Source organism: Mus pahari, chromosome 6 (assembly GCF_900095145.1).
Source record: "Mus pahari chromosome 6, PAHARI_EIJ_v1.1, whole genome shotgun sequence".
NCBI classification, from domain to species: Eukaryota; Metazoa; Chordata; class Mammalia; order Rodentia; family Muridae; genus Mus; species Mus pahari.
Genome location: NC_034595.1, coordinates 83,200,564 through 83,209,912, shown reverse-complemented (window position 1 = coordinate 83,209,912; position 9,349 = coordinate 83,200,564). Strand labels below are relative to the sequence as shown.

Below are 9,349 nucleotides of genomic sequence, written 5' to 3'. Positions count from 1 at the left end.
AATTGAAAAATCGTATCAGTACAGGGTGGTGATGCACACCTTAAACCCCAGCCCTTGGGATGTAGAAGCTAGTGAGAGTTTGATGCCAGCCTGGTCTCCAGACTGAGTTCCAGGATAGCCAGGGTTACACAGAGAAACCCTATCTCAAATAAGAATAAGATGAACAAGAAGGAGAAGAGGAAGAAAAAAGAGAAGAAGGGAGGAGGAAGAGGAAGAAGAGGAAGAGGAGGAAGAAGAGGAGGAAAAGGAAGAGGTGGAGGAGGAAGAGGAGAAGGAGGTGGCAGCGGCAGACTAGCAAAGAGTGTGCAGGAGGCTTATGAGAGGTACTGTGGAAAACCCAAGTGAATAGAGCTAGGTACCATCTGTGACCCTAGTTCTACATCTGTTTTAGCAGCTGAACCCATGCAGATTCTAAAGTCCCTTTAAGGTTCAACAAGCAGTCTAAGTTTAAAATTAAGTCCATATGTGAATATTTCAAGATGACTCTAGCACACCTGTAGTTTCACAGTGCAGAACACAAACTGGATGTTGGGCTGGGATGTAGCTCAGTTGGTAGCATGCTTGCCTAGCATAGGCGATACTGTGGGCCAGATACCCAGCACCACATAAACTTGGTGTAGTGGCCCATGCCTGCAATTCCAGCACTCAGAGCATCAGAATTCAGTCATCCTTGGCCATATAGAATTTGAGGCCAGCTTGGGCTAGTGACCCTGTCTCAGAAAACCGTGGAGAGCTGAGGAGGTGGCTCAGTGATAAGAGTACATCTGCTCTTTCAGAGGAACCCCGTTAAGTTCTCAGCACTCATATCAAGGAGCTCACAATGCCCCAAACTCCCATCTCCAGGGGATCTGACTTCTCTGCTCTCTAATGGTACTGCATTCACACAGACAGACAGACAGACAGACAGACAGACAGACAGACAGACAAACACATAATTTAAAAAGAAAGAATTCAAGTATTTTGTAAATATAGGTAAGAATGCTAATTCAGCAATCCATTATCACTGGTTGAACTATCAATTGTGGTGCATACCTGTAGTCTCAGCATTCAAGAAACCAAGGCAACAGAGTCTTAGGTACACAGTGAGACCCTATCTAAAAAAGACAACCGCCTCCCAAATTAAAACCAACAAGATGGCGATAAGGGTATGCTTTTGCTCATAACTTGGTATAAATACATCCTGATCACTTTTATGCAGGCTTCTGAAAACAGTATCAGGAACAAGAGATGGGTCAGTGGTTAAGAGAACTTGTCGCTCTTGCAGAGGGCCTAGCTTCTGTCCCCACCAGTCACACAATGACTTACAACCCAGTTCTAGGGGGACCAAATGCCCTTTTCAGGACTCTAAAGCAAGCACCAATGTACATAGACATATATTGAGGCAAAACATTCACACACATAAAAAATAAGGAGGCAGAGGCAGAGGCAGGAGGGTCTCTGTGAATTCGAGGCCAGCAGAATTGGTCTGCAGAGTTCCAAGGCAGTCAGGACTACACGGAGAGACCCTGACTCAATGCCCCTTCCTAGGAAGAAATGAATAAACAAACAAATCTTTAAAAATGGTACCAGAGGGGCTGGTGAGATGGCTCAGTGGGTAAGATCACCCGACTGCTCTTCCGAAGGTCCGGAGTTCAAATCCCAGCAACCACATGGTGGCTCATAACCATCCGTAACAAGATCTGACTCCCTCTTCTGGAGTGTCTGAAGACAGCTACAGTGTACTTACATATAATACATAAATAAATCTTTAAAAAAAAAAAATGGTACCAGAGGCTTTGGCTTCAAAAATCCCCCCTTTACTTTGTGGATGGTCTCTCTCTGTGTGCTGGCTGTACAGGTCTCATCACCCTTAGTAAAACCTTAAAAAATAATAGTAGCAGCTAAGCTCCTGAGAAAAATAATAGCTTCAAGTATGTTAAAAAAAACAAAACCAAACCAAACTTTTCTTTATTCAGTGTGTCTGTGCTGATGTGGTCAGAGGATAATTTTGGGAGTTGGTTTTCTCCTTCCACCATGCAGGACTCAGGGACTGAACTCAAATCATCACTCTTTGTGGCAATCACCTTACCAGGAGAACCACCTCACCTGATCTGCTCTTCTTCTGTTTCTCCTTGAGATAAAGTTTTATGTTGACACTGAACTCCTGATCGTCCAGCCTCCACCTCCAATGTAATGGAGTTAGTCAAGCACCATGATGCTTGGCTCTGTTAGCTCGAACATTCACAACATCCAGTACATGCTAGCAATTAACTGCAAAGTTAATCTGATGTAGCCCTAATTTTCAAAAAAAAAAAAAATTAAATATAACCTACTCTATTATAGGAAAGATTCTATAAATATTTCTTTTTCTACCTGGAATATTTATGCTTCTGTGAAAACACAGGAAGTCAGATCTCAAATACTATGGAAGTATCCTAAAAGTTACAGTGCTTGACTTTAAAAGGAGTTAAGGAAGAAGCTGGTTGTGGTGGTGTAGCCTTGAATCCACAGTGCTCTGAAGGCAGATGCAGGTGGATCTCTGAGTTTGAGGCCAGCCTTGTCTACACAGCAATTTCCAGGCTAGGGGGAGCTAAATAGTTTGGGGAGGAGGGGTGAGTTTTCATTCAATGGCAGGATTTATAAATATTACTTATATTTTGTTCACATGCATACTACACATGGAGGGAAATCCACTTAGAAAAGTTCAAGAAAGTTTTCGAGGCACATTTGGGAATAATAAGTACTTTAAGACAAACTCCTTAACCTCTCTGGACATACTTCTATGTACAACAGGACTAATCATTCTTAACTGTGGACCTGTGATAAGAAGGGATGGAATACTTAAAAGTGTTTAAGTTGTTCATGGTGGCGGTGCACACCTTTAAACCGAACACTCCGGAGGCAGAGGCAGGCGGATTTCTTGACTTTGAGGCCAGCCTGGTCTACACAGTGAGTTCCAGGACAGTCAGGGCTATACAGAGAAACCCTGTCTTGAAAAACAAACAAACAAACAAACAAACCAAAAGAAAGCAGAAAAAAACCCAAAGTGCTTAAGTTGATTCATCTGAGTAGGTTTCAGTCCTGGATCTTTATGAAGGGAAATGACAGGGTCCAAGTCACTCTTCTAAAAGCAATCCCTAGAAAATGTTCTAGGCCAACATTTACTTGTGAATTTCTCAACATATTATTGAAAAATAAATAAAATTTATAAAATAAATAAAAAACTTTTCACTTAAAAGTTTGTTTCCTCCCTTGTAACATTTATGTCAATGCCATACATAATAGGTACTAAAATATTAAAATCCGTTAGAAAAACATCCCTTCTGTGTTTGAGGGTAGAGATTCTAAAAGCATTTATTCAAATAATTTCAAGCAAGCATCTGTCCTTTGATGTACATGGTAGAGGGCTGTATAACCTAAGAATTTGGCTCACAGTGACCCTAGTCCTTCTGTGGACCCTTTTTTCCTTAAATGTAAAAGAATTCCAAGCGATCTTCTGCTGCCCGTCCATCTATGACAGTTTGCTTGTGGTACAGAGATCTGTGCTCAACAGGGGCTAAATGGAACAGGGCTTAAGGTACTTATCAAGTATATAACTGAGTTCGAACTGCTTTCAGCTTCACATCTGATCCACAATAATGAAGAAAAACGAAGACGATTCATGTGGGTTTTCTAGGTTAAGTATCGGACACAAGAAAAAGCCTAAATGCAAAAAGCTAAATAGGCAGCGCCAAGAAGTCTTCCCCCTGAATATATATTTTAATCCTCCGGGTACAGAGAACAGATCGCTAAACCTTTTCAACTTTTCTCCCTTGAAGGCTGATCTCCCAGCCTTTAAGGACCCCCTAGTTCCTCCACTTTTAGGAGCTCAGGTCCTTACATCTCTGTCCCTCCAGAAACTCTTGCGTCTGAAAGCCCGGATCTCGTCCCCAAAGAAGACCCAGTCCTCACTGCCCGCTTCTATTCCCTTTCAAACTCAAGTCTTCTCTGCCTCCTTCTCTAGCTCCAGTCCTTAAGTCTTTGCTGCCCGGTTTCTGAATCCTTAGGAGCTGGGACTTCACTGTCCCGCTTCTGTCTCTTAGGAGCCCGAGTCCTCTCGGGCTCCACTTTTACCTCTCTGGAGCCTGTGTCTTCACGCCCCGTTTCGTTCCTACCCTCGCCTCCTATAAAGTGCGGGGTCCTCACCATCCTGTCCCTCTCAGAAGGCTTTCCCTCAGATGCTGCAGAATCCACATCCGTCCCCGTTTCCTAAGTCTCTCATTCAGAGCTCGAGTCCCCAACAGCCGCTGCTTCTGCGAGCCCGAACCCCTCAAGTCCCGTCCCAAGAGCCTGGGCTCCTCACAGCCCCGTCTCTTCCACAGCCTGGTTCTTCCAGCACTGACCCGCTGTGGGTCTGGGTCCTGACACCCTCCTCCCGCTCTTCGTCCTCCACTGCCAGGGCCCAAGACTCACAGGCAGCAGCGTCTATCTCCCCATGATATGCGGAGACTGCCCCAGTGAAGCTTTCGTCTCAGCAGCCGGTCCGACTGCGCGGCCCTCCCCAAGCACTTCCGGCACCGCTCCCCGCCTCCAACCCGGAAACGCGCAGCTCTTCCGGCCGCCGGGCGCGCGCCTGACTGGCGCAGGCGCAGACCGTACTCCAACACGTGGTTGGACTGTGAGCCCAGCGCCGGGCTTGGCTGGTCGGGCTTTCTGCTGTGTGTGGCTTGCTGGTGGCGTGGGTCTACTCTGCGTCCCCTACCTGTCCTAGATGTTTCTTCCCGATTCATGTCTTTCGCGAGCGTGACCGGTAACCGACGGCCTCCGAGAGCTTCCAAGTCGCCATTTTTGGTTGGTGCTTTTGTCGTGCTGTGAGGATGGGACCGCAGTTCTGCATAGATACCAACTGTGGGGCTCTCAACCATCACGAGAACTTGGGGACTAGAGAAGCTGATTGTGCCTATTAGTTAATCTGTCGTCAATAACACTTGGACGAGAGCTATCCTTGAAAGACTGGTTCAGTCCCTCACTTGGACTATGTCACGTAATAGTGGAAAATACGTGAAATTCTTCCTAAGGGATGTAGGTTCTCAACTTGAAGTGAAAATTCTCACTCCAAAGCCCGGGGTGGTTTAGTAACAGTTAAATCATTAAGCCCTGAGATTTGAATACTTTTTTTTTGTTATTTTCCCTATCCAAATGCTAGGCATGTAAGCAACACGCAGTTTCAGTCCCCGGCAAGGATTCTCAGTAAAATAGAGGTCTCGCAAACTAATGTATGTAAGTCTGACATCTCAGAGCTACCAACGGTTCCTGCCCATATAGATTCCGTTCTATCTTTCCATCCTCGTCCTATTAGGCTCATCCACCCTCTTGGCCCAAAGTCCTGGATGCAAGGGCTTAGCAAAATAGTGGCAAAGCCCTATTTTTCTTTTTGGATTTATTTTATGCAGAAAAGTGTTTTGTCTGCATTTACATATGTATACCATGTGCATGCCTGGTGCACAAAGAGGTCAGAAGAGGGTCTTTGAAGCCTTGCAATTGAAGTTACAGATAGTTGTGAGCCACCACGTGACTGCTGGCATTGACCCAGGTCCTCTGCAAGAGTGACAGGTTCCTTAAACTCCCAAGCCATCTCTCCAGCCCCAGCGTTATTTTTCTATCATGGTTCTCAGAGTTCCACCAGTCAGTTTCTGTGGTTGCATCCTTGCATGTACTGAACCTCTTTTTTTTTTTTTTTTTTTGCTAAGTGCTGGATATGTATTGGGGAAGTCACTCATCATTGTCCCTAAGAGTTTACAGGCACCGGGCAGTGCTGGCACACACCTTTAATCCCAGCCCTTGGGAGGCATGGGCAAGCAGATTTCTGAGTTCGAGGACAGCCTGGTCTACAGAGTGAGTTCCAGGACAGCCAGGACCACACAGAGAAACCCTGCCTCAACACCCCCCCACCCACCCCACAAAAAAGACTGTGAGTGATGGAGGGTCTGAGCCAATGCTCCTTAAGACTAGATGGCCAGCATGGCTGAAGCTTGGCTAGGTGACAGGAAGGGACAGCTGGAAGAGGTGGGAGGATTTTATTCACTGTTCAGTGAAAAGGCATGAAAACTGAGGAGTGAGATGGTAATTTGTATTTAAGGGAACATTGGGTGGTTTGGTATCTTAGCTCAAACCGTTGGTCCCTACTCTTCAGGAGGCAGAGGCAAGTCAATTTCTTAGTTTGAGGCCAGCCTGGTCTTCACGCTAGCCAGTGCTCCACAGTAAGAGCATGTGTCAAAGTGTGTGGCGATAAATGAACACTTGGATTATAGAAGGATCCCTTGATGGACAGTTGGTAGCATCCACCTGGCTCCCCACCAGTTTCAACTATACCTCTCCCTGTTTATGTCTCTCCTTTCTTTTGTAGCTCCTACTTTATAAAGGGCAGGGAACTCCATACGTTATTAAAGTGTAATGCCCAATGGTCTATTCTTTTGTTTGTTTCAAAAAGTATTCATCTGCTTCTTCTACACTATCTTTTTAATGTAAGAACATTAGGGGTGGGGGAAGGGTTCACGAAGTGGGTGTGCAAACTTAAGGATGTGCACCCCGTCCCCAGCATCCTCAGTAAAAGCTGGGCCAGACTGATGTTGGTCAGCTCTGGGAGCTGAACACGGGATCCCTGCAACCTTCAGAGTGGAGGACCCTGGAGATACGCAGCATAGTGAGAGCTAACATGCACACTCTTTTTTTGTTTGTTTTTTCTTGTTTGTTTGTTTTTTTGGTATTTCGAGACAGGGTTTCTCTGTGTAGTCCTGGCTGTCCTGGAACTCACTCTGTAGACCAGGCTGGCCTCGAACTCAGAGATCCGCCTGCCTCTGCCTCCCGAGTGCTGGGATTAAAGGCGTGCGCCAGCACGGCCGGCTTCAGGTGAGTTCTCTGACCACCCACCCCACCCACCTCTTTGAGGGGTGGAAACAGTCAACAAAGGGGATGATCCTTTGCAAGTAGGCTCTGCTCAACCCCCCAAGATGGTGATCACTTGACTCAGGGCCTAAGTCACACAAATCTACCATTCTTTTCGGGGGTGTGCTTTGTCTTTTGGTGCAGGTTCCTCCAGAAACCCAGGCTGACCTGAAATCGGGGTCATCCTGTAGCAGCCTCCAGTGTAGAATTACATGCGTCATTATTCTCAGTCCAGTGTTTGGCTTTTGTTGAAGTGGGGTGTCATGTTGCCCAGGCTGGGTTGGAACTCAACATGTACTATAGCCTAGCCTTAACTTGCTGTAATGCTCCTGTGTCAGCCTCCTGAGTACAGGAATTACAGGCATGAGCCATCAAACCTGGCTTATTTTTAAAAACTATGGGAATTAATTGAGATACAGAATAAATCGCTCCGGGCTGGAGAGATGGCTCAGAGGTTAAGAGCACTGACTGCTCTTCCAGAGGTCCTGAGTTCAATTCCCAGCAACCACATGGTGGCTCACAACCATCTGGAATGGGATCCAATGCCCTCTTCTGGTGGGTCTGAAGACAGCAACAGCGTACTCATATACATAAAAATAAATAAATCTTAAAAAAAAAAAAATGACAACCTAACTTTAAAAAAAAAACAAAAAACAAAAAAAACCGGGCCTGGTGGCGCAGGCCTTTAATCCCAGCACTCAGGAGGCAGAGGCAGGCAGATTTCTGAGTTCGAGGCTAGCCTGGTCTACCAAGTGAGTTCCAGGACAGCCAGAGCTATACAGAGAAACCCTGTCTCGAAAAACCAAAAAAAAAAAAAAAAAAAAAAAAAAAGAATAAATCGCCCCACCATATGAACACAGGACCCGTGTCAGCTTTTTTTAATACCTCCCCATCACCTAGAATCTAGGTCTTTGATAAGTTTACTCAGTTTTTGCTTTTACAGCTACAGTGTCCTGTGCGTCCCTGTCAGAAGACCTGAATTCAGTTCTTAGCACCCATATGACAGGGCATAACGTCCAAGTTGGAGGCTACAAGTGGCACTAAATTACACATCAGTTTTGACAGGTTGGGGCACAGTGTAACTCTAGTAACTTAGCTAAAGGCTCCTAGAACCAAACATCTCACCTCTAGCAGGGAGCAGCTGTTTTGCACCAGCGCCGCCTACCTCTCCCTCCGCTTCGGCCAGAGCCTTCCCGGCAAGCACTGCTCTGATTTGCATATCGACTCACAGACTTTCTTTTACTTCTATACAAACGACACAACAGTTCTCTTTGTGAAGACTTCCCCTCAGCCTGAGAAGTACCGACAGTTTGCCTTTTAGCTTCGACAATATCCAGTTGAGAGTTGGTTAGACTTTAATTTCACCTTTACCGAAAGATGGGTGGAGCGACAATGCTACTGTGCTTCTGGAAGCGCTCGAGCAAAAAGGGCTTCTGTCGTGAGTGGCACACGCAGGGTAACTCGATTGCCCTGCGTGCGGAATCGACATCAAGAGATTTCGGAAGCATAATTTTTTGGTACTTGGGCAGCTGGTGATCGTTGGTCCCGGCGCCTGTGCATTTGTAAAAATAAAGGTTTCATGTGCAGAGTTTTCTTTTACCATATAAAAGTACCTGTCCATGTGTTTTTTTTGCTATTGTCATCTTGTTTGACTTTTTACCGCTAATAATCCTATTAGAAGTTTAGTAGTCTGTCAGGGTTTAGTGTACTCTTTCACGTCTACTAGTTAATACCTGTGTTGATCTAGTATCAATACCTGTCTTGTTTTCATACTTGCGAAGGCATTTTTGTAAGCTTTCTGAATTAGAAGTCAATGCCATAACACATGTCACAAGTATTGATTTGTGATAATGTCAAAATAAGAGTCTCCTGAGCAACTGACTTTCTTTTAAAAGTGCATGATTGGCCCCATGTATACCTGTGACGGGACAAAAAGGACATGGGATCCTCTGGAACTAGAGTTTACATTTCTTTGTGTTCTGTCATATACATGGGTGCTGGGATTGAGCTGTGGTCCTCTTAGAGTAGCCGGGTGCTCTTCACCTCTGAGCTGTCTCGCCAGCCCCTTAGCTATTTATTTTCATTTAAATTATTTTTGTTTTATTTGCTTGTGTGCCTGGGCACTGGATTTCCCGGGATTAACAGTTGAAGACTGGTAATGAGGCACCCTGTAGGTACCTGGGATAAAATTTGGGACTCTGAAAGAGTAACCAGTGCTCTTAACCAATGAGCCATCTCTGTAGCCCTGCAACTGATTCCTAAGAGGAGTGGGTATGGCTCTGCTTCACAGGTTAGAAATTGAGGGTTACATTATATTATGCAGGCAAAAGGAATACTCCACTTCGAAATGCCTCCCTGGAAGAGTAAGGGAATCATAAAACTTGACTGTGAAATTTCCTCCTTCGAAATACCTTTCTTTCTTTCGTTTTTTTTTTTTTTTTTTTTT

The 9,349-nt window shown here is 45.3% G+C and overlaps 1 protein-coding gene and 1 non-coding gene across 4 annotated transcripts in view; one reads left to right on the top strand and one right to left on the bottom strand.

The window, feature by feature from the left end:
• Positions 1-4,544, bottom strand: part of Taf12 (TATA-box binding protein associated factor 12) — an 18,126-nt gene extending 13,582 nt beyond the window's left edge. Inside the window, exon 1 of one of the 3 annotated variants that reach the window (XM_021200272.2) lies at positions 4,432-4,544. The gene's annotated coding sequence lies outside the window, so the exon portion shown is untranslated. Of the gene's footprint in view, positions 1-2,085; positions 2,193-4,431 lie in introns of those variants that run through there. The other 2 variants (XM_029540429.1, XM_029540430.1) reach the window with 2 other exon arrangements.
• A 3,781-nt stretch (positions 4,545-8,325) lies between these two features.
• On the top strand, positions 8,326-8,459 carry LOC115064306. Its single transcript, XR_003844148.1, has one exon. It is a non-coding gene; the product is annotated as a U11 spliceosomal RNA (small nuclear RNA).
• Positions 8,460-9,349: the final 890 nt, after the last annotated feature.